Raw genomic sequence first — 19,697 nt, forward strand, 5'->3', positions numbered from 1 at the left:
AAAAAAAAAAAAAAAAGAGACAAAGAGCGACTTGATTTGTACTTGGGGAGACGGCTAAATTCAGTCAGAAGTCGGAACCAAAACAAGCAGGGAAAGCATAGGTAGAAAAAAGGATGTGGCATACGTGTCTTTTGGACATCGACAGCGTATCAGATATGTGTTACATCCTCAAAATATGAACAGTCATCCAAAAACAAATCAGATATGAGAAGTAATTCAGCATTGAGCGTGAAGGCCATGCAGCGTGGACTTAAGCTGGGGATACACTGGACTAACTATTGCCCCGATTGTAGCCAGGATTCAGATTCCCTAGTGTTTCCTTGTGTTTCCTCTCCCCTGTGTTCCCAGTGCTCCCCGGTCTGTCTCTCTCTCTCTCTCTCTGTCTATGTTTCGTTTGTGTGTGTGTGTGTTGGCGTGGGGCGTGGTCTCCCTTCCTCGTTCTCCCGCACACCTGTCTGCCTCTCCCAGTCTGCTCACCTGCCTCTCATCGGCTCATCTGCCTGCAGTATGTATCTTCGACGTTCTTCGCCAGATTGTTGTTCCAACCTCAGTGGCAGTTACGCTTCAAGGCCAATCTAGTTAGAGCATCCCAGTGACTTTGTCTCTTTGTGTTTCCTGTGACTAACCGGTCTCTCTTGTGCCCCAGGATCATCACCCGCCTGCCTGTCTTCCTGCTTGTCTCCCTGCCAGCTACCTCCTAGCCTCCAAGCTACCCCTGCCTGCCCTTTCCTTACCCACACCACCTTCATAACAAGCCCACACCAAGGAGCAATCAACTAGTTAATTGTTCATACGAGAAATGTATAGATAGCCTACCAATCATTCTGGTACCAAGGCACACAGGAAGAAAAATACAGGGAAGACTCAATTATTGATTCCACAAAACTTTGGCTGCCAGATGCCGATTTTAGACCGGGAAGTCAGGTTCAATTATCCGGTTGGTAGTCCCTCTGACACCTTTGTGTAAATGCGTTTTGGGTCTGTGTATTTTTTTGATAATTCTATTTTCCTCCCTCGCTTCCCTCGCTCTCTTTTCCGCTTTCCAGGCCTCGATGGTGCTGAAAGACGCGCAGCGCTGTATTCGGGTTGCAATCCCAAAATGGGCTTATTTAAGTTTTGTTATTTTATTTTCTGTTTTACAAAGGAGAAAAGGGAAAATCAAGTCCTTTGTAAATGTCGTATCCGCCGTTTCTCACCAGGAAAGCGGACAATGCTTTGTATATCTCGGTTTTCCATTTTTGGATTTTGAAATGAAAATTAATTCATCATTCGTTTTCCATTTTTTATTTTCTGTTTCTGAAAAGAAAATAGAACGGCCAAAAAGTAGTGTTAATATGAGTGTTTTTCAGGACTGTAAGGTATAATGTGCACTGTTTGTTTTTATCTAAGGCCATAGTAGGCAAATTAATACATAATTTCTTTAATTTTAAACACACACACACACACACACACATATCAAGCGATTTTTATGGTAATTCAGCCAATTGGTGCACATTACATTAAAATAGACAGGAAAAATAGCATAGGGATGTTTAGGACTGCTCATCAGTCCATGATCCATATTCATAATTGAAACAAAAGGAATATAGAAAAGACACCATTTTTCAGAAGGTGACCATGGAGAGATGAGATCAGTCACAGTTACTGTCTGGACTATAGCTGTGAGTCCAGACACCAACAGACCAGCAGCATTACAGCTGAAGCCTGCATCCACAGCAAATCTAATAACTAATGTATCCTGAAAACGCCATACTTCAAAACCTCATCTTTGGAATAAAGCAACACAATAAAAAACAATATATACAGAGGAAACAGAGGCGTAGTCATTACACTATTAGCTTAAATATTACAGGCACATCGCCCAAAGTGCTTGAGTAGCAAAACGGCCAAAAGAACTGCAATTAAATGATGAACAGTAACAAACTATAAGGTATTTCATAAACATGGCAGGATTGTTCAATCATCGTGAATTTACTGCATGGATTTCCTGGAATGCGTTTTTATTTGCGCTTTCAGAAAAATCAGACTCGTCCTCTGCTTACTAACAGGGCCACAGCAGCCACTGTATCATTACACACCGCCATTATGTACCGCTATATATTGTGAGCCATAATATCTTACTGATTGATCACACATGATTGGGTCTAATTTATGATCCGATATGCGTTATTCTTATTTCTACATTACTGTACAATTTGATGACATTATGTAAACCTGTTTACCCGCGCTAGAATAAAAATCTTGCTTGGAGAAAAAAGGATAAGGAGGAAGATGAACTTGTTAGAGCTGTTGCAGCAGGAATAGGAAGGTGAGGTTATTCCAGACAGGACTTTTGATTAGCAAAATGGTCTTTGCACATATTTTCTATCAGAAATATAGTTTACTAGTATTATTATTGGATTACACAGTGCCCCGCTCTTGCCCCCAGTTTCTGTGTCTCACTCTCCAGGGCTCTCCAACTTCACGTGAGAATGTCAAGTTCCCGTCCCGCAAACTTTAGACCATGCGTACGCACATTTGTCTGGCTTTGTCAGCTGGTGACGGCAAACTACAAAGTAGTGAAACTCTCCAAATGTTTCAAAATAACGTTTTCACTCAATTCACTGCTATATCTATGAAGTAGTCTATGAAAAACGAGAATTATTTCCGCTGATACAGCATAATAGTTTGGTTATTTATGTGGATAATGTTTAAGATTAGAAAGGCCAAAACCCATCTGGCATTGTCATTTTCAATTGTTAGTTCCTCCAACACTGGAGGAAAATGCTATTTTTTCCTCCTTCCATAACTTTTCCTAAATATGAGGGTTTTAAATGAATGAAAAAAAGCCACTTGGGAAATAGATACAGGCACTCTCCGCTGTATCGCCGCGTTGGTTTGTGTGAATGCGCGTCTCTCTCTCCTCCGGCTCGCTTCAAGTAGCCTAGGTCTGACTTATTGAGCGCAATGAAAACCTAGTGAACCTCATTTCCCACAGATGACATCAGGCCTTACTCACAGTGCCAAAACCAAGATCGCCAGTAAACTGGACATTTGTCTTTGTTTGTGTGACATGGGGATGTTGACGCACGTCGGGGACTGTACGGTTTCCGAGGCGCGCAGAGATCCATGGCGCACAGATCCGTCTCTCCTGGGAGGAAAACGCAGTGTCGGGTGGGCAGACGCACTCGGAATAAGTCCTGGAACAAGTGTGTGATGTCCGAACGATTCGTGTGTAGTACCTGCTCACACAAACCACCGAAGCTGTGCGCTGACTGCAAAAACACTGCATGCGTAAAAGCACATTGGGAATATTTGGAGAGGGGAACACTGAACACTTTGCATAGTTAATTCTGGGAGGAGGCAAGGCGGGGTGAGAGGCTCGTGCATGTGCGCTCAACTTTGATTGGGATGTATAAAGGAAAAGCACCTTTGTTTACTTGAATTTTTATTTTTTTATTTTTTTATTTATTCCTGTAGACTAGATTGTTGCTGAGCCCTAGTGGGCCAGGCAGCACCCAGTATACCGGCAAAGCAATGTAATTCTTTCTATAAAGTTGTGGAATTATTAAATAGGGCCATATTTTTTATGCTAATTAAAGTCAGCAGTAGAGTCATGTGGGCCTAAATAAAAGAAATGTGTAGTCAGCAGTCAAGGTCAGCTTGTGTGCTAGTAAACTGTAAATTGTTTCAAGAATATATTCAAGTTTAAAAAACAACTCACACAGTACCATGGACACAGCCTTCAGTAAATGTACCCTATTACTTTGTATAATTTAGGACTATGAACATTTTAGCTACATCTTTGGAAGTCAGGGATCAGATTTCTTACAAATAACAAAACGACAGTCCAACCACACAAAGCCAAGTCACTGGCTCAGTGTTTTAACTGGCAGATCTCTGCAAATAAAGATTATAACATTCTGTAACAGATAAACAAGAGTAAAACAAAATCGACCTAGTCCTGTACATTACTGTTAAAACAGCTTGGTGTTCTCTGGTTTCTCCTGTTGACCTTGACTTGCTGGGTTATGGTTTCCACTCAGTTACTTAATGTCATCCTCCAGAAAAGTGAAAATAAGATAAAATATTATTTTTACAGACCCTGCCATCAGTACAATGGAATTAATCTTCAATGTCCTACAAACGAAGACATCACTGATCATGGAGCTTCAATGTAATTTATTCAGTGTCGGTTCATCCATCGTTGTCTTCATCCTAACCTATTCCAGTCTGTTGTGCTTGGCTTGCTCCTTGACGTCTGGGCGTAATGTAACGACCACTGTCTAGGCTAACGTTAGCTAGGGCTACTCACGTTAGAAAGCAAGCTGTGAAGCTTAAAAAAGGAGCTTATTCAAACCTACGGTCAGACAAGTTATAAAGTTAAAACCGGTAAAAGTAAGGCCTTTACTCTGAAATCCTGTCTGGAAGTCACAGCTGTCCTGTCCACACCTCCGCAACACTTCACTCCTTTTCTGGACTGACAGACTAAAAGCAAAAAGGAAAGATGCACATCGCTCTTTCCTTTTCTGTGGTGTCAACTCAAATGCAAAAGCAAAATGGCAGTAAAATCGCCTTTTTATTTATTGCGTTTAAACGACTGATACGAAGGTACACGCACTGGACTGTTCTGCCTGCTGTTACTTCCTTTATTCCATGCAGATGGTGGCGCAACAACAACAGCAAGCTCTAGTACCCATAAAAATGTATAATGTGAATTTATTTCTATGCTGTATCCCCCGTGTTTGCTTTGCTAAGTGTGTGATCCCTCATCTGGCGCAAGTCGTTAAATGTGTTTATCAGTCGTCATAAAACAAATATGCAGAAACCAGTGGGTTAGCGTGTACGCCCAGTCTTTTCATAATCTGTTAGGATTTTACAAGTTGTGTGTTGTATCCCCAGCTTTAGTCATACGGTGCCACGTCAAATATTCAAAAGCAGAGACTGTAAAAACAACAGAGACGTTGAGCATGATGGAAGAGTTCAAAGGAGCTGAGCGGCAGAACAGGCTTCCAGACAGAGCGGCAGATTGCTCACTTGGTTTGGTCTCCGTTCCCGGAAATCTTCCTTCATCTGCTTTAACCAGGACCATCATTGTACTTGCTCTGTTCCCAATCCTGGCTAAGCATTCATAATGATGACATAAGAGCTTCCATCCCCACGGAGGAGAGATTTCACTCATTCCAAAAGACTGAGTGCGTTCAGATTATTGTCATCCATGATTTAAGACTCGAAAAAGAAATCTCAGACCTACCGTTTTCATAAGTTATTGTGTTCACTTCATGTGCTCGGGCAGGTTCATAACATGCATTGTGAACAAAACTAGAATGTTATCAGCGTATCGCACACAAGTGGCCACCTACACTCTTGACTGCACTCCACCATATTCTGCAGATAAAGCAGCAGACAGCAGAGGCTTCAACTTGCTGCAGGTGAAAAGGTCAAAGTCAGCAGCCTCATCCCAGATGTAGCTCATATCACAATGCTTTAACGGCCTTGTGAAATGTTCTTTAAAACAGATTTCTGGGCCTTAGTGTTCCGAAAACTACAATTGTAAAACTAGGGATTGAAACTGCCAATAGCTGATGTTTTGTGCCAATATTCAATAGCGTTAAATTTGACCATTTTCAGTATCTGGGGCCAATTTATAAACTATATTATGGACAAGGATTTATCTCATATGTTGGACTAGTCTGGGGAAGGATAATTATAGCCTCTGCAATAGAGGTCATTTAAGCAACTGTTTTAGATGAATGTAGTGCAATATAAGTGATGAATATTTAGGTATTGTAAGTGCTTCTGTTGCAATGTACCCCCTTAATGGTTTTTTTTTATTATTATTATTGTCATTACTATGATTATTTTACCAATTATGTAATGGGAGTTAATTTAATGTATTTATTTGTAATCATTTTAATATTGTTTGTTCATTAATACAGTGATTCTCAACCTTTTTCATATCAAGGACCCCTAATTTAGTCCACATTAGGCCCACGGACCCCCATTTGATGCAATTTTGTCCCTCGGACCCAAATCTGAGAATATTTTTATTGTTTGATATGATTTTGTCCAGAACTCCATGACTATCTGTATTGTAGTGAGAGAGATAACAGTGAAACTATGATCAAAATAGTCAGTCTCCTACATTCTATAATTGTTCTTGTAAATGAAATAATGAAGTTTAACGCTTCATCAATTTGCTGGGGACCCCCTGGGATGCCCTCAAGGACCCCTGGTGGTCCCCGGACCCCATGTTGAGAACCACTGCATTAATATGTATGTATCTATGTATATATCATGTATATGTTTATATTTTTATAATATTGGATATTTGTAAGTATGCATACATAGTGTTTTGGGTTTTTTTACTTTTATAAAATGTTGAAAATTTGACCATTTTCATGCAAATTCACTAATTTCCGCCAGAGATTTATTCTTGTTTTGTTTGTTTTATTCTTGTCTTTAATTCTCTGAAACATTTACACCATGGGACACTTGGGATGATAATAGTCATAATCATCATCATCATGCATACTTGTATGGAATCTGATCAAAATGTTTCATTATAGAAATATTCAGGTTCCCATAGACAACCAGTGTAGTATTGATCAATTCTACAATAAATATGTAATCAATCAAAATGCATCATATCCATCATATCAGAGGTGAGCCACACTGACTGGACCAGATCTGATTTTTAATAAAAGGACTGCCAATATCAGCTCCATAAATCAGCCTAACCCGATCTAAAACTACAGTATTCACCAAAAAACACAATGACATGGACCCGGCTTCTTCCACGGTTTATTTATCCGAGGGGTTTCGGTTTCAGTTCCCGGGGCGGCGCCTGAGCACACACAACTCAGGCCTGTCCCTGCTCTCCTACCGCATACCCATGATAACGAAATCATAAACTCCTTAGCGCTAGCTGACTGTGTGCGTTGGAAAAACTTTCACGCCTCGTATATCCGCTGACAAAATAAACCTGTGTCAATAAAAAAAAGTCCCGTTACCGATGTGATAGTCCTTGGCAGCCAAATAACAGGTTGCCTCCTTGGCACAACAGCCGGTTCCTCCAGAAACCTCTCTGTGTTGTTGACACAGGAGTCTGCATGGATTTCCTCTGGTCTGAGGCATGTTAACACCAGCCAACCAAAAGCGATATCGTATTTAAAGATAATCAGAGATCAGCTTTTTTTTTTTTTTTTTTTTTTTTCTTCCACTTCGCCCTGGAAGGAACTGCAGACAGCTGAATGCGGTGCGATCGCTCAAGGAAAAGCGAGAGATAAAAAAAAAACGACAAATCTTTCAGCACTTAGAAAACCACAGATAACTCAGTAGCCTCCTTTAGCCGTTGCAACCGGGTTTGGGGGGAAATCTAGGCCACATCGCAACAGGGAAAAAACACCAAAGTCTTTCATTTGGTCGGTGAGGACGCTCGGCAGTCTAACGCCACGCATTGTTTCGCCCGCCGATGCCCCCCCCCCCCCCCCCCCCCCACCCTGAGCGCTCTCTCTCTCTCTCAGCTCCCTGTGTATTTGTGTATGTGTGTGTCAATACGCGGCCAAAACCGGGGCACCGAGTCCAGCTGAAGCCTCGTGCACAGCTGTGAAACTAGAATAGGGCCTTTGTGTGTCCGGATACATTCATACGCCCCGAAGAAACATCAAATCTGAAGCCACTGCATCGGCTATAACAAAGGCACTGGTACACTTAGCTGTTGGAGGCATTCTGGACTCCTGCAGCTGAGCACAAAGCTCTCTGCTGCAACAGATACAACCCAAATATTACCCGCTTAAAAGATGTACACAATCAACAAGTCATCGGAAGTCCATTCGTTTCCTACAGAGCTGAGCGACCTGGGAAACTCGGCTGATATGCAGACAGTCAACAAGCTTCTCGGCTAAGGAATGTTGGCCACGGCTCAACTTTTTTACGATCGTCGGACATAAGCAGCCAATCAGATTTGCGCGCTTCCGTGTTTCCCCACTGATGTGATTCCATTTCATGAACAATAGTTCTAATCAAGACTCAGAAAAAAGTGCTGGCAAAAAGACAGTACAAAGAAAGGAAAACAGCTTCTGTATACTTTATCGAAGCAAAGAAAAACAACAACAACTGAATTAGGATGTCGGTTGGGTTGTCTGATGAAGGTCACGCAGGACCGAAAGCTTCAGCTTCAACTTAAACTTCAACTTTATTACTATCCCGAAGGAATGCAGCGGGCATCGAAACACATCAGGTGACATAAAAACATAAAAACATCAACAACAGAAATATAGAACACGGAAATTCCCGGAATCAACCAACAACTCAAGTAAAAACGAAGACACTCCTACCACACTGAACCAGAAACTGAAAAACCAAAAATGGGAAACAATACCAGATCCGATACTATGCACTGCAAGTGAAGTGCAAAATAAAGTACACAATCAAATCGAGTAAAGTGCTGTGCAGTGGCAATAAGTAAAAGATGATAAATAATATTAAATAATATAAGGGTGTGCAAGTCTGAAGTTAAAAGTAAAAAGTTAGGCCAACAAATTAAGCCTGTCTTTCCAACCTAATTTAAAAGATCTGGTCATGTAGGACTGAAAAGCTTGCCAACCTAATTTAAAAAATCTTTGTTTCAATGAAGTGTGGAGAAGCTGTTTCCCTTCCTATGAACAATAGTTCTGCCTGGAAAGTGGAAAATGGACAAGAAGTTGATTCCAGCCGTTAACGCTTCCCAGTTCTCTGCAACTACAGGAATAAATGTCTCAGAAACCATTCTTAGGAACGGTTGTATCCATCAGTGGGGTCGATGGTAAGTGCTGAAGTAGGTTTTCTGTTTATTTCAAATGAATGCTGCCTAATTACTGCTTGCTAACTAGCTATGTTAACTCAGCAAAAGAATGTAACGTTATGAAAGGCAAAGCAGCAAAAAACACATCATTTGCCTTACAATCGCTTACAAACGGTCAGAATAGAGCATCACAATGACCAAGTTGTTCACAGTGTGAATGCAGGGTAAGAGCCATCAGACTCAGGTTACAATCTGGACCAGCCATTGTGAAAAACACTCCGAATTTTGGCCCGTTTCCTTGCAATGGTCCGAGCTGCGAGTTGACAAATTCCAAGCAATGAGAACCTGAATCAAGAGCTTGAAATCACAGTCTGAATGTCCTCTTGTTGCGATTAGTTTTCCTTCATTTTACACAGCAGCACTTTACATGAAGTGCTGCATTACAAGCAGTTTATAAGCCCATTAGAAAGCACAGATACATTTTTCTTACAATATAATCATCAGAGAAACATCAGAAAACAACATTCAATTTAATATCGTGTCTTTAACCATACAGTAGCTCCCTAAAGTATTCAACCCCATTACTTTTTTGCAGATTAAATTTGTCATCCTCTGATTATAATAATTATCATGCACTAAGGTTCTGTTTATAATGTGCTTATGCTTCCTTACAATGTCTTTTGAGCACCACTTAAAATAAAGTGTTACTGATTGTCCCAATAAGACTGGAAATTAAAGAATTTCTGTTATCAGTAATAGTCTAAATGTTATTTATTATAACTATAATGATGATGATGATATCTGGCTGCTGATAAGGCTTCCCTCAAAACCAAATAGGCCAAATAATAACAATCAGCTCTACTTTCAAAAATCCAAACCAACTCCAAATCCAAAAAAAAACAAAAGTATAAAAAAGTAACTTTTCTTCCTCGCCTCACAGCCCGGTGCTGGACAGGCTCTCGGCGGGGACGGAATCGCCGAGGAGAAGGGGATCATATAAAAAACAAAATGGCGCAATAAGACCACGGGAGAGAGTCAGCTATTTCAGCGCATTATAATTTCAGAGAGTGGAGTGAGTCAGCAAAACGGGAGTGCGAGTGGAGGAGGAAAAGCGAAAGAGGGTTTAGAGGAGGAAGAATACCAGGGTAGGGTGACAGATGGTCAGTGCAAAAGGAGAGAGAGAGAGAGAGAGAAGAGGAGAGAATGAATTAGTTCGGCCCGCGCTGCCGCACAAAACAATATCCAGAGTCCAGAGGGCCCTTTGAAACAGCGGGGGTGATGAAACCTCCTGTGCTTGTTGGCAGCGGGACAGGGGCAGGGGCCACGCTGCTCCGAGCACAACAGCCAAAGCCTTACATAACAGGTCACACTGCTGGAGGCTTCCATTCCAGCACTCCTTAAAGCCTGGAGGGCCGGCAGACGGGGGCCACATGGGCCGCTCAGCCGGGACCATCAAATGTTATCTTAACGGAAAAATCCCAAGACGGATGCTCTTAACGCCGTTAGATACTAATTCGTGATGCTCAGGGCATTCCAGGAGTTATTTTGTAACCCCTCAACCTGCCTCCTCTACCCCTGCTGCAGTGAGCGATTTCCTACGTTTCCCAGAATGCCTTTCGACAACCCCCCCCCCAGAGAAAGGGTGTGAACTTGTTGCCTTAGTTCGTGAACTTTTGGGACGCAACCTAAAAGTTTGGGACTTGGGACTTTAGGTGCGTCCCATTTGGCCAAAATGCGTCTCCTCCTCCACCCCAACCCCCCCCCCCCCCCCCCCTCGTCCTCGACTCCTCGCTGACTCGGCATCCAAAAATGGGCCGCAATCATTATGTATCCTCAACTCAAAAATAATGAGTGAAGACAATTGGTGTGCCCACTGCCAGAAATGTGCAGAAAAAACAACCACAGCTGTAGGTAGCCCAAACTACTATGTTGTATATTCTCCAAAGATTAATAGGTTTTAAATCTTAGCCTAATATTTGTTAAGTGTTAAATGTGCATATGCTGACAGCTCTGATTGAGTTGTATAATAAAATTAAATGACCGTAACATTTCTCCAAACAGCATAATCCTGGTGTTTTGAAGCCAAATGACTGCACTGTGGGTCCAAAAGTCCAATATTTACCTCATTATCTCCCAGATTTTCCACACTTGTTCTGCACCGTGCCAAGCATCACTACAGCACAAAGCAAATGTTGCCTTCAAATGCTGTCGGGAATATTGGAATTACAGGCAAAACGCTCTTGAATGACCTAATAAAGTGGTAAATACAAATGGGAAAGTTGAATTTTACATGATACCCAAGACGCCAAGATGTAACATTCTCACTCTTTGTTGAGCCTTTAGGTGCATAGCAACTTTTAGCCAGTAAAGTTACTAAAATATCAGTTACACAACTAATTTGAATATTCTGTGACCAGAGCTCCATGATTGGGGAAAATCTAAAATAAAAAGTTGGACTTTTGGACCCACAGTGCAATCGTTCGGCTTCAGAACATTTGGATTATGCTGTTTGGAGAAATTTTATGGTCATTGTTTTTGCCCTTTTTGGAACTCTAAAGAGACGGCCTCCATTCACTTTTGGAGAAAGCTGGAATGACGCTGCACCACACCACCTTGCTGTGTGTTATATTGACATACAAACTTCCCCAGTGTTTCAACTGACATGAGAGTGAGTATGACAACGTTTCCATTTTTGGGCAAACTATTTCTTTAAGGCTTCTGAATGTGATTGTAGGAACAGAGGAGGAGACGCGGCTGCTGATTAATCTCCGCACTGAAAATCTTCACGGGGAATTTCTGCCTTCTCTGGGTGACTTGTTTGTTTTGCTGTGATTGAAAACCTTGATGTGTCTCTCATTCTGCGTTTTCTTGTGAACTGTGTTTATGTGGGTTGCCATGGAATTTCCCTTCAGGGATAATACATTTTTACTAAACATTATTTGCATATTATGTTCTTACAGCTAGGAAGGAGATACCGTGCCGCGAGGAGCCTCAACGCCACACTTCAAACATCACTTCGATATGGCGCGTTCAAGGACTTTCCAATTGACAGGACACCGGGGTCACGAGGAGTCGAGGAGGAGACGCAAGGCAAGGAGGTGAGCCCAAGATGTCTTGTGGCTGCATTGTATTCTGGTCTCTTGAGGCTACTACTTGCTACTGTCGGTGGAGAAATTGGTATCTCTGTCTCTTATATGATGGTGATTGTTGAACATCGGTGGAAAATATTTCTGCTATTAAACTCCGTTGTAGCTGTGCAGGAAATATCTCGATCTGACGTCACGTCTTCTACGAGGGAATAAGAATAATATACCCCCAAACAGAAAAATGGGCCCAGAAATGCAAGGTACACATCACAAATGGTTATTTTTTGCTAATCTGCATTAGGGTGGATTGTCTGTTTAAGTGAGGGTAACACTGAGATTAAGGTTAAATCTACAGTCTTTGGTCTGAAGGAGGGATCAGGTTGTCACTTTGCTTCATTTATCTATTGCTTTTGGCTACATGTGCCACAAAGGTGCCACATGTAGCATTTTGTTTCTCAAAGATAAGAGCAATAGCAGCCTTGATAACAGCCGATATGCATTCTAAGCAGGTAAGCTGAAACTCTGCAGTTAGAATAATGGAACTCGAATAAAGTTCTGCATTACTTGCAAAGATGGGAAAATGGTTCCTATTTTGTGCCATAAAGCAATCTCCTAACAATGTCCTTTTTTAAAGCAATCCATCAGATTTCCCACCAAATCTGACCTGCTGGCTCACAATGTAAAATGCAATATGCAAATGTAACAATCTTCACAGCGATTGCCTTGTTCTATTAATGTTTCAAACTGAATGTGGTAATAATTTATTGATGTTAAAATGATACACATAATGATACGCAAAATTCCCAGCGAACCAAAATGTATCAACCGAAAGCCACTTTTCCTTCATTAGTTAGTAGACTTTCTTGAGACATTATCCACCTGGTCTCATGCTATTGCCTATGTTCCTAGGCTGTTCTAACATACAGCTCTTACTTTAATAGCTGTGTTTTTTCTTTTTTTCTTTAAAGATCCACTGCAGTGGAGATTGTGTTTTTCAGTATGTTAATGTAAAATTGCCCAAAATGTCTTAACTGTTGTGTGAAAATGAAATTTAACACAATTGTACTGCCGCTTTAATGTTTGGTCTTTACTTTTTTAATTACCATGTTATTTCCGTAACATCATGCTTTCCTCACAAATAACATTTTTGTTATTTATTTGTTTGCTCGTTTGTTTATATATTTCTGTTTGTTCTGATATGTGTCTGTTATTTAATTTGATTCATTTTATTTTATTAATACATTTTTATTCTATTTTACACTTTATTTCTCACGTTTGCATTCTATGTACTGCTAAAAAAAAAAAAAATGAGTTAGTAGACTTTCTTCTGGGGTAAAACTTGTCCTATCCCCATAATTCATTGCGTGCTTAATGTGCCGTGCTTCCTGTGTGTTGCTGGGACCATGGCTGAATCACATTCTCCCTCCGAAACGAAGCTCCACGGTTGGTTTGGGAAAAGAAGTGGGGAAACCTCCCTCCCCTCTCAACAAAGTCTCGGTCCGATCGCAGTGTTCGCATCTGGCCACGCAAACCAGAACTAAAGGGCAAACCGCGCTCGGGTCCAAAATAACTGCACTCCACACCGACCGGGTCCGAGAGAGAGAGATCGTGAAGAAAGTCGAGATCTCCGGCGCTCCCGTTTAAAAACCGACGGCCACAGTCTCTGACACGAGCAGAACATCATTACGTCATTATCAGATTTCAGAATTACTGTAAGAATTCCAGTGACTGCTCATCTGCAGCCTACAGGCGAGCAGTGTCTCTTTTCATGGCCCTCAGCATTACAAAGTTATAACTTCTCACCGCTTTACAATCTGTTGACAGCGGAGACAGACAAATATGTACAAGTCGACACGACCAACACGGTGACGGGTGAACAAAAATACAGAGCAGATGTTTAGATAGGGATCGCTGACATCCTTAAAATGTGTGGTTTGGATAGGAATCTACAAGCGGCAGGCAGGGGGGGGGCAATTTGTGTAGCCTGTTAGGGTTTCCTTCCCACCCCCCTATCCCCCTTTTAGCCCCTCTCCATGTGGCATCTATAGGATGAGGGGGTATTTTGGCGGGGGGGGGAGATCACGTGGCTTCTTACCCCGACTGACCCCATCACTGCGAGTGCAACCACAGAGCGGCACAGCCAGGGGCAGAAAAGTGAAGATGAAGGCTTTTACAGCTCCCCTCTCTCTCTTTCTCTTTCTCTCTCTCTCTCTCTCTCTCTCTCTCTCCATGAATAATTCAACCCCATCCAAGCCTGAGAGTGTTTCTCAGACTTTCCCCGAAGCACGAAAACACGGCGCAGCTCCACACCGACTGCCGGGGGTTCATAAGCTCCTCATACCTAACATAGATCCACTCCAGATTATAACAGGATCACATTAGGCCACACAGCTAGCGGTATGGCTGAAGGCACAGGCATAGGTACCTATATCAACCCACACAGCGGCCTGTGTTTTCCACTTTGCAGAAACTGTGGACTGAATCACGGAGCCTGGAGTTTGGGGAAAAGAGAATTTAACAGACGCTAGGAAACATGAGGTTTTGGCAAATTTGTTGCGAAAATAGTTTCTATCATGGAAAGATAAACAGAAACCTATTCCATTATCGCAACATGTAATGTGTGGGGTGTTTCTCTGTGTGTGTATGCGTGTGTGTGTGTGTATTTGCATCAATCAGTGATATGTAAAATTACCCCCCCCACACATATTTTCCAAGTGCTTCCAAGTGCCGTCACTTTCAAACTGTCTGTGACAAGTTCTGAGCAGTTCCGTGTGTTGGAAGCCTTCTGCATCATGCGTGTGTGTGTGTATGTGTGTGTATGTGTGTGTGTATGTGTGTGTGTGCCTGTGCATGCGTGCATCTTTATCTGACAGTCTCCTTTTCAATAAAACCTGACGCTGCCTCTGCACTTTCCGATGGATGAAACGTTTTGGCCTTAGGTTTGATTACAAAATTATATTTAAGCCCATAATATCAGTGCTCGCTATGATTAAACATATCACTATGATTAATGATACCGCCGAACGATCAAAAGGCGCTACGCAGAGATATCTATTAACTGAGACAACACACCTGGGAGCACAAGCGTTATCGCGTGTAAAAACACTTAATGATTCTGGGAAAAGTTACAGGAAAAAAATTCGAGGGAATTTGGGGAAAACAAGTGATTTCAGAGAATCCAACACACACACAAGGAATGAAAAGAGACCAGGACTTACCTGCAGTGGTGTCAGTAGTTGGTTGTCGAGATCCAGTCACATAAAAGAGAAAGAGAGGGCATAAGGTTAGTTTTAGTTTAGTTTTAGTTTTTGTAGATCATTGCATACTGCATCACCAGCAGGTCAACTGGCATCAAATGCATAACCGCATATGCTGCAGGTTAGATCCAAACCTTACAGACTTGAGTTATTTATTTGTGAGGGAGGTGAACTGTAATAAAACCAGCCAGGTTGCGTGTCTAGCGATCCGGTTCAGGCGGTTTGGATGTGAAAGAACAACGGTTTCATCTAAATAAAGCTTTACTTTCCCTTGAAGGCCTCCCTGCACTGCTGATGTCTTTTGTTAAAACACAACCACACGGTGAATGGCTGGTATACTGTATCTGTGTTGAAATGTGCTGCCGGTGATGACCTTTGCTTGCTCGATAAGGCAGGTAGTAGGAAGTGTCTGTCACCGAGCTACAGGCGACATGCCAGCAGAAAGATGGCAGACAACAGTATCTTTTTCCAACATCTAATACACATCAAATTAGGCGAAATCCAAAATTTAATATTGCGATACTGTCCTACCAAAATATTGCGATATACGATATTATCACCATTCGCGGGGTGGGGTTTTTATTTTACTTGTCCTAAATTATTTATTAAAAAAAATTCAAATATTGCAATATTCACAATGAAATGACACATGTCTGTCAACAGAATGAGAGAACATCCCTCATTTGTTCCTGTCCTTTAGTTAAACATACTTGACTATCTATGATTCTCCTTCTCCTTCTCCTTCTGCCACCAATCTACTTTGGCTTTTCCAAGTCATAACATTATGTCAATATTGATCTTTCTGATCTGCGGACATCGAATAAATTATTCAGGATCATCATGGAAGTAGAAAATCATGGAAATGGAATGGAAAACAAACCCGGTTGCTAATCAAGATAAAGCTTTTACCGAAAAAGCCTTCTGATCAGATTGAAAGCGGGTTAGATATTAGAACCAATATAAAGCCATCAGAATATGATAACCGCTCCTTTGGGAAGCCCTACGCTGTTATCAGAAAGTGGCAGCGGCTGAATCTCTCAGGGGTAAAACAAGGTACATCAAGCACATATGCAAAGCAGGGGAAACGAATGATGCAAATAACAAGAAGTGCATGAATGATGATGATGCGTGGAACAAAGGCGGGCCGCGTTTAGTGACGGCTGTCGTGATTACAGGGGGAAAGGTAAATGACAGAAAAAAAAAAACCGAGGGACAGCAACACCGTTGGAAGAGCGACTGAGACAGGCTGCCAATGCTGAGGTCAAGATGTCAGGATGATAGAGAGAAGGCGTCCCAATCGCACGTTTCAAGACGAGAGGAACGAATAACAGATCAGAACAGAGGGGGAAGAAACCGAAACAATCTGACAAGTAAAGACTTCATATTGGTGTAACGCTCATTTTGGCTGCCACCTTTTTTTTTTCTCTGGGAACCGATTCAGTGAACTTTCCCATTTGTATGCTGCACACAGTGACCCCGGCGATCAACGCCGCTGTTTCTTTTCCAATCCACGGGGGGGGGGGGGGGCTTCCCTCTCTCCCCGAAAAAAATGTCAAAGGACAACCCGGAGCTTTTCAGCAAAAACACAACACTCGCATTCGTTCCAGGCTGTTTTTTGCTGAAATGCCAATTAAAAAAAAGCCGGTCAACTTTTGGAAGCAAAGATATAGTTTAGTGTGCACTGTTGAACTTTCAAAAAGGAGACTCGGGCCACGGATCGCGCTTGAACCTCTCGTGGAAGCTCGCTCATTTCAAAATAAAAGTACCCATCACTGCTGCAGGTGCTTCGCGGTGTGATGAAGGCGTCCCATGCTTTGGATTTCTTTTACTAATGCCGTTTTGCTTCTTTTTTCTTTTTTTTTCGCTTGCTCTCTGTTAAGTTTTTCATGCTGAAAATATTTGGTTAGTGAATCAGAGCCAAATCGGAAATCTGTGCTGTAATGCTGCAGCCGATTAGCGCGTCTAATCCGCCTCTTCTCAATACGTTTTGGGATCCTGACATCGAGCGTCACCCGGTCTGCAGCAACACAAATCCATTACAGATTGAGTGTGATCCCAGCGTCGGAGAAAACACTCATTTCATTTCTGCGGCGAGACTAGAAATTGACATCTTTGCATCTTTTTTTATCATCTGACTATGCGGTCAATTAACACCCGAAGCAAACAAATCTGCTTCAAAAACTCTTCTGCCACATTCCCAGAAAAAAAAAAACAGCCGTTCTTTGTCCGAAAGTCCCCAAATCTTTGTATTCCTAAAAACAAAAGAGATTTCCGATTTAGGCTTTGGTTCTCTTCTCTTCGGCGACAAAGCAGATTTCGACCAAAAAAAAAAGGGTTCAGACGACGCAAAGCCACAATCGGCTTTAGGGCGCTTTAATCGCGGAGAGGAAAGGTGAGGTACGGGACAAAAAATCTGCTTACGCTCGAGCCTCGGCCCCACATCAAGAGCCGGTTTGGGGCGTGTTGTGGCAGAAGCCCTCTAAAGACCGAACACATGGTTTCTTCTCCTCCAGATCAGGGTGTATCGTTCGACTGCTTTATAGGCCTCGCGAATCCAATTGCCTTAATGTGTCTTGTCTGAAACTCCCACTCTGAGGACACAGAACACGACGCCTCTCAACAGTCTCATAGCTAAACAAGTCGGCAATCCCCCCCCCTGTCTCATCGTCTCAGAACAAGACTACAGTCTCACGTGTCAAACAAAACCCTTATTTGTTGCCTTTTAAAGCCATTTTTTTTTAGTATATTGCAAGTGTGACTGAAAGTTGCCTCCCTCTGCAGCTAGGTTTCCGTCTCCTTCATACTTCTATAAATAATTCAAAGACATCCAACAAACATAAAAAAAACACAATTATGCCAGTGGAGCTATTTGATATATGAATTAATACAAAATAAAAGCCTCCAAAATAAATAACATACGCTGCTCTTGCATGCAGCCTTCCTCACCAGAATGAAATGATTTGCAGCCTTCCTCTTTCTTTACTCTTCGAATGGCTTTAACATGAACACACACGCACACACACACACACACAGCACCTATAGAAACCGATATACGGTACAGGGAACCAAAAAAAAACAAAACAAAGAAGAAGTGACACAGGAAGGGCAGAAAGCAGGGTGACGCAGAGTCAATCACACACCTCCTGGCAACTGGCGGCGAATGCCACGGCAGACCGGCCGACCCGTGCTCTGCATTCTCACATACACACCCATCGGAGAGCGTGTGCGCGACGCGGCAAGAGCGAAAAAAGAAGAGAATAAGTGAGACGCTGCATGTAGCACCCAGAGCACAGTCTGCCAGCTTCTGTTTTGCCTAGCTATTGTGTTTCACTTCCTTCTGTCTAAAAGGAAACTCCAGCGTCTGGCTTCGTGATTCGCTGAGGGAGAGACGAGAGTAGAGTGAGCAACTGTGACCGGTGACTGGGCTCTGGAAAAACACCACTCCATACATATATATACAGATGTAGAGAGACAGATAGCATTGGAATTACACTTCATTTTTTCTAAGACGGCAGAATCCCAATATTGATAATATTAACGTTCTTATATTGTATGCCAGGGTTCAAGGTATCATATTCAGTACTGTGATATAATTTGCGTTTCCTATTAAAATAACACATTATGTTTGCTATTCATTAGCTCTTGTGTATACCAGCACCACTAGTCATTGCAGCTGGAGCGCAAATTACACTGTTACTCCCTTCAGGCAAGTGTCAACTGACTTTGCAATAGCCGCTCTGAGGGGGAAGGTGAGGGAAATTAAAAAGAGAAAACGCTACTGCGGCGGTTTGGCAGCTCTTCAGGTTCAAGTGGAGTGATATGAGGAAAAGTCGGCTGATTTGGGCCAAATAAACTTTTTTACTGTCCCATAGCACAGAATGAGCATAATATATCGGTGGGTGGGGGGGGGGGGGGTGACAGAGTTGTTGATCACTATCAATGACTCAACCATTAGAACAGTGCACATTTTGTTCTCAGGCCAAAAAAAAAGCAAATTACTCCAGTGTTTTAGACGGCTGTGTGTTATTATTATGTATTGATCTCTGCTCTGATTAGCTTGCTTACTCCTCTCTATTGGGAAAATGTCACGCTATTATCTACTTCAGCTACTAAAGGCCCAGATTAGACAGCTTACTTCGGAGGTGATGGACACAGTACTGATATGGCAAACCGTGGTCAAAATAAAATCTGGATCTTCTGCTCCATTTTTTGGCTTCTTGCAACAGTCTAAAATACAACATCATCTCACAATACAAAATGATCTTGTTATGATGAGAAAAACATCTTTTATGTTGTGGTAATAAAAAAAATGAGTCTTTAGGATGAGAAAACGACGTTTGTTTTGTCGTGATAAGATAATTAAGTCGAGAGAAAACAATTTTTATGTATGTCCTCTATGTATATATGTGCGCTGCCAATTTCTATACAGCTGAAGCCAGACATGCCTTTTTGTCCAGAAGCCTGGAGGTATAGTAGTCTATATTTTCTACTTTTTTGAGGTTGTTTTGTGTTCGTTTAATGAGCCGACTCAGCCACAGCCCCATTATATTTGGGCAAAACTGGTACTGCCCAGCCCTATAGCACGGTACA

At 42.1% G+C, this 19,697-nt stretch overlaps 1 protein-coding gene across 5 annotated transcripts in view; it reads right to left on the reverse strand.

Annotated features, from left to right (window-relative positions):
* Positions 1 to 19,697, reverse strand: part of thrb (thyroid hormone receptor beta) — a 97,430-nt gene that overhangs the window by 58,029 nt on the left and 19,704 nt on the right. The window contains exon 1 of one of the 5 annotated variants that reach the window (XM_071538464.1): positions 18,054 to 18,180. The exons of the other annotated variants lie outside the window; for them this stretch is intronic. The gene's annotated coding sequence lies outside the window, so the exon portion shown is untranslated. Of the gene's footprint in view, positions 1 to 18,053; positions 18,181 to 19,697 lie in introns of those variants that run through there. 5 annotated transcript variants of the gene reach the window in all.

Source organism: Centroberyx affinis, unplaced genomic scaffold (assembly GCF_046629955.1).
Source record: "Centroberyx affinis isolate AG114_WGS23_722 - 3 ecotype Tasmania unplaced genomic scaffold, CSIRO-AGI_Caff_v1 ptg000018l_1, whole genome shotgun sequence".
Taxonomy (NCBI): domain Eukaryota; kingdom Metazoa; phylum Chordata; class Actinopteri; order Beryciformes; family Berycidae; genus Centroberyx; species Centroberyx affinis.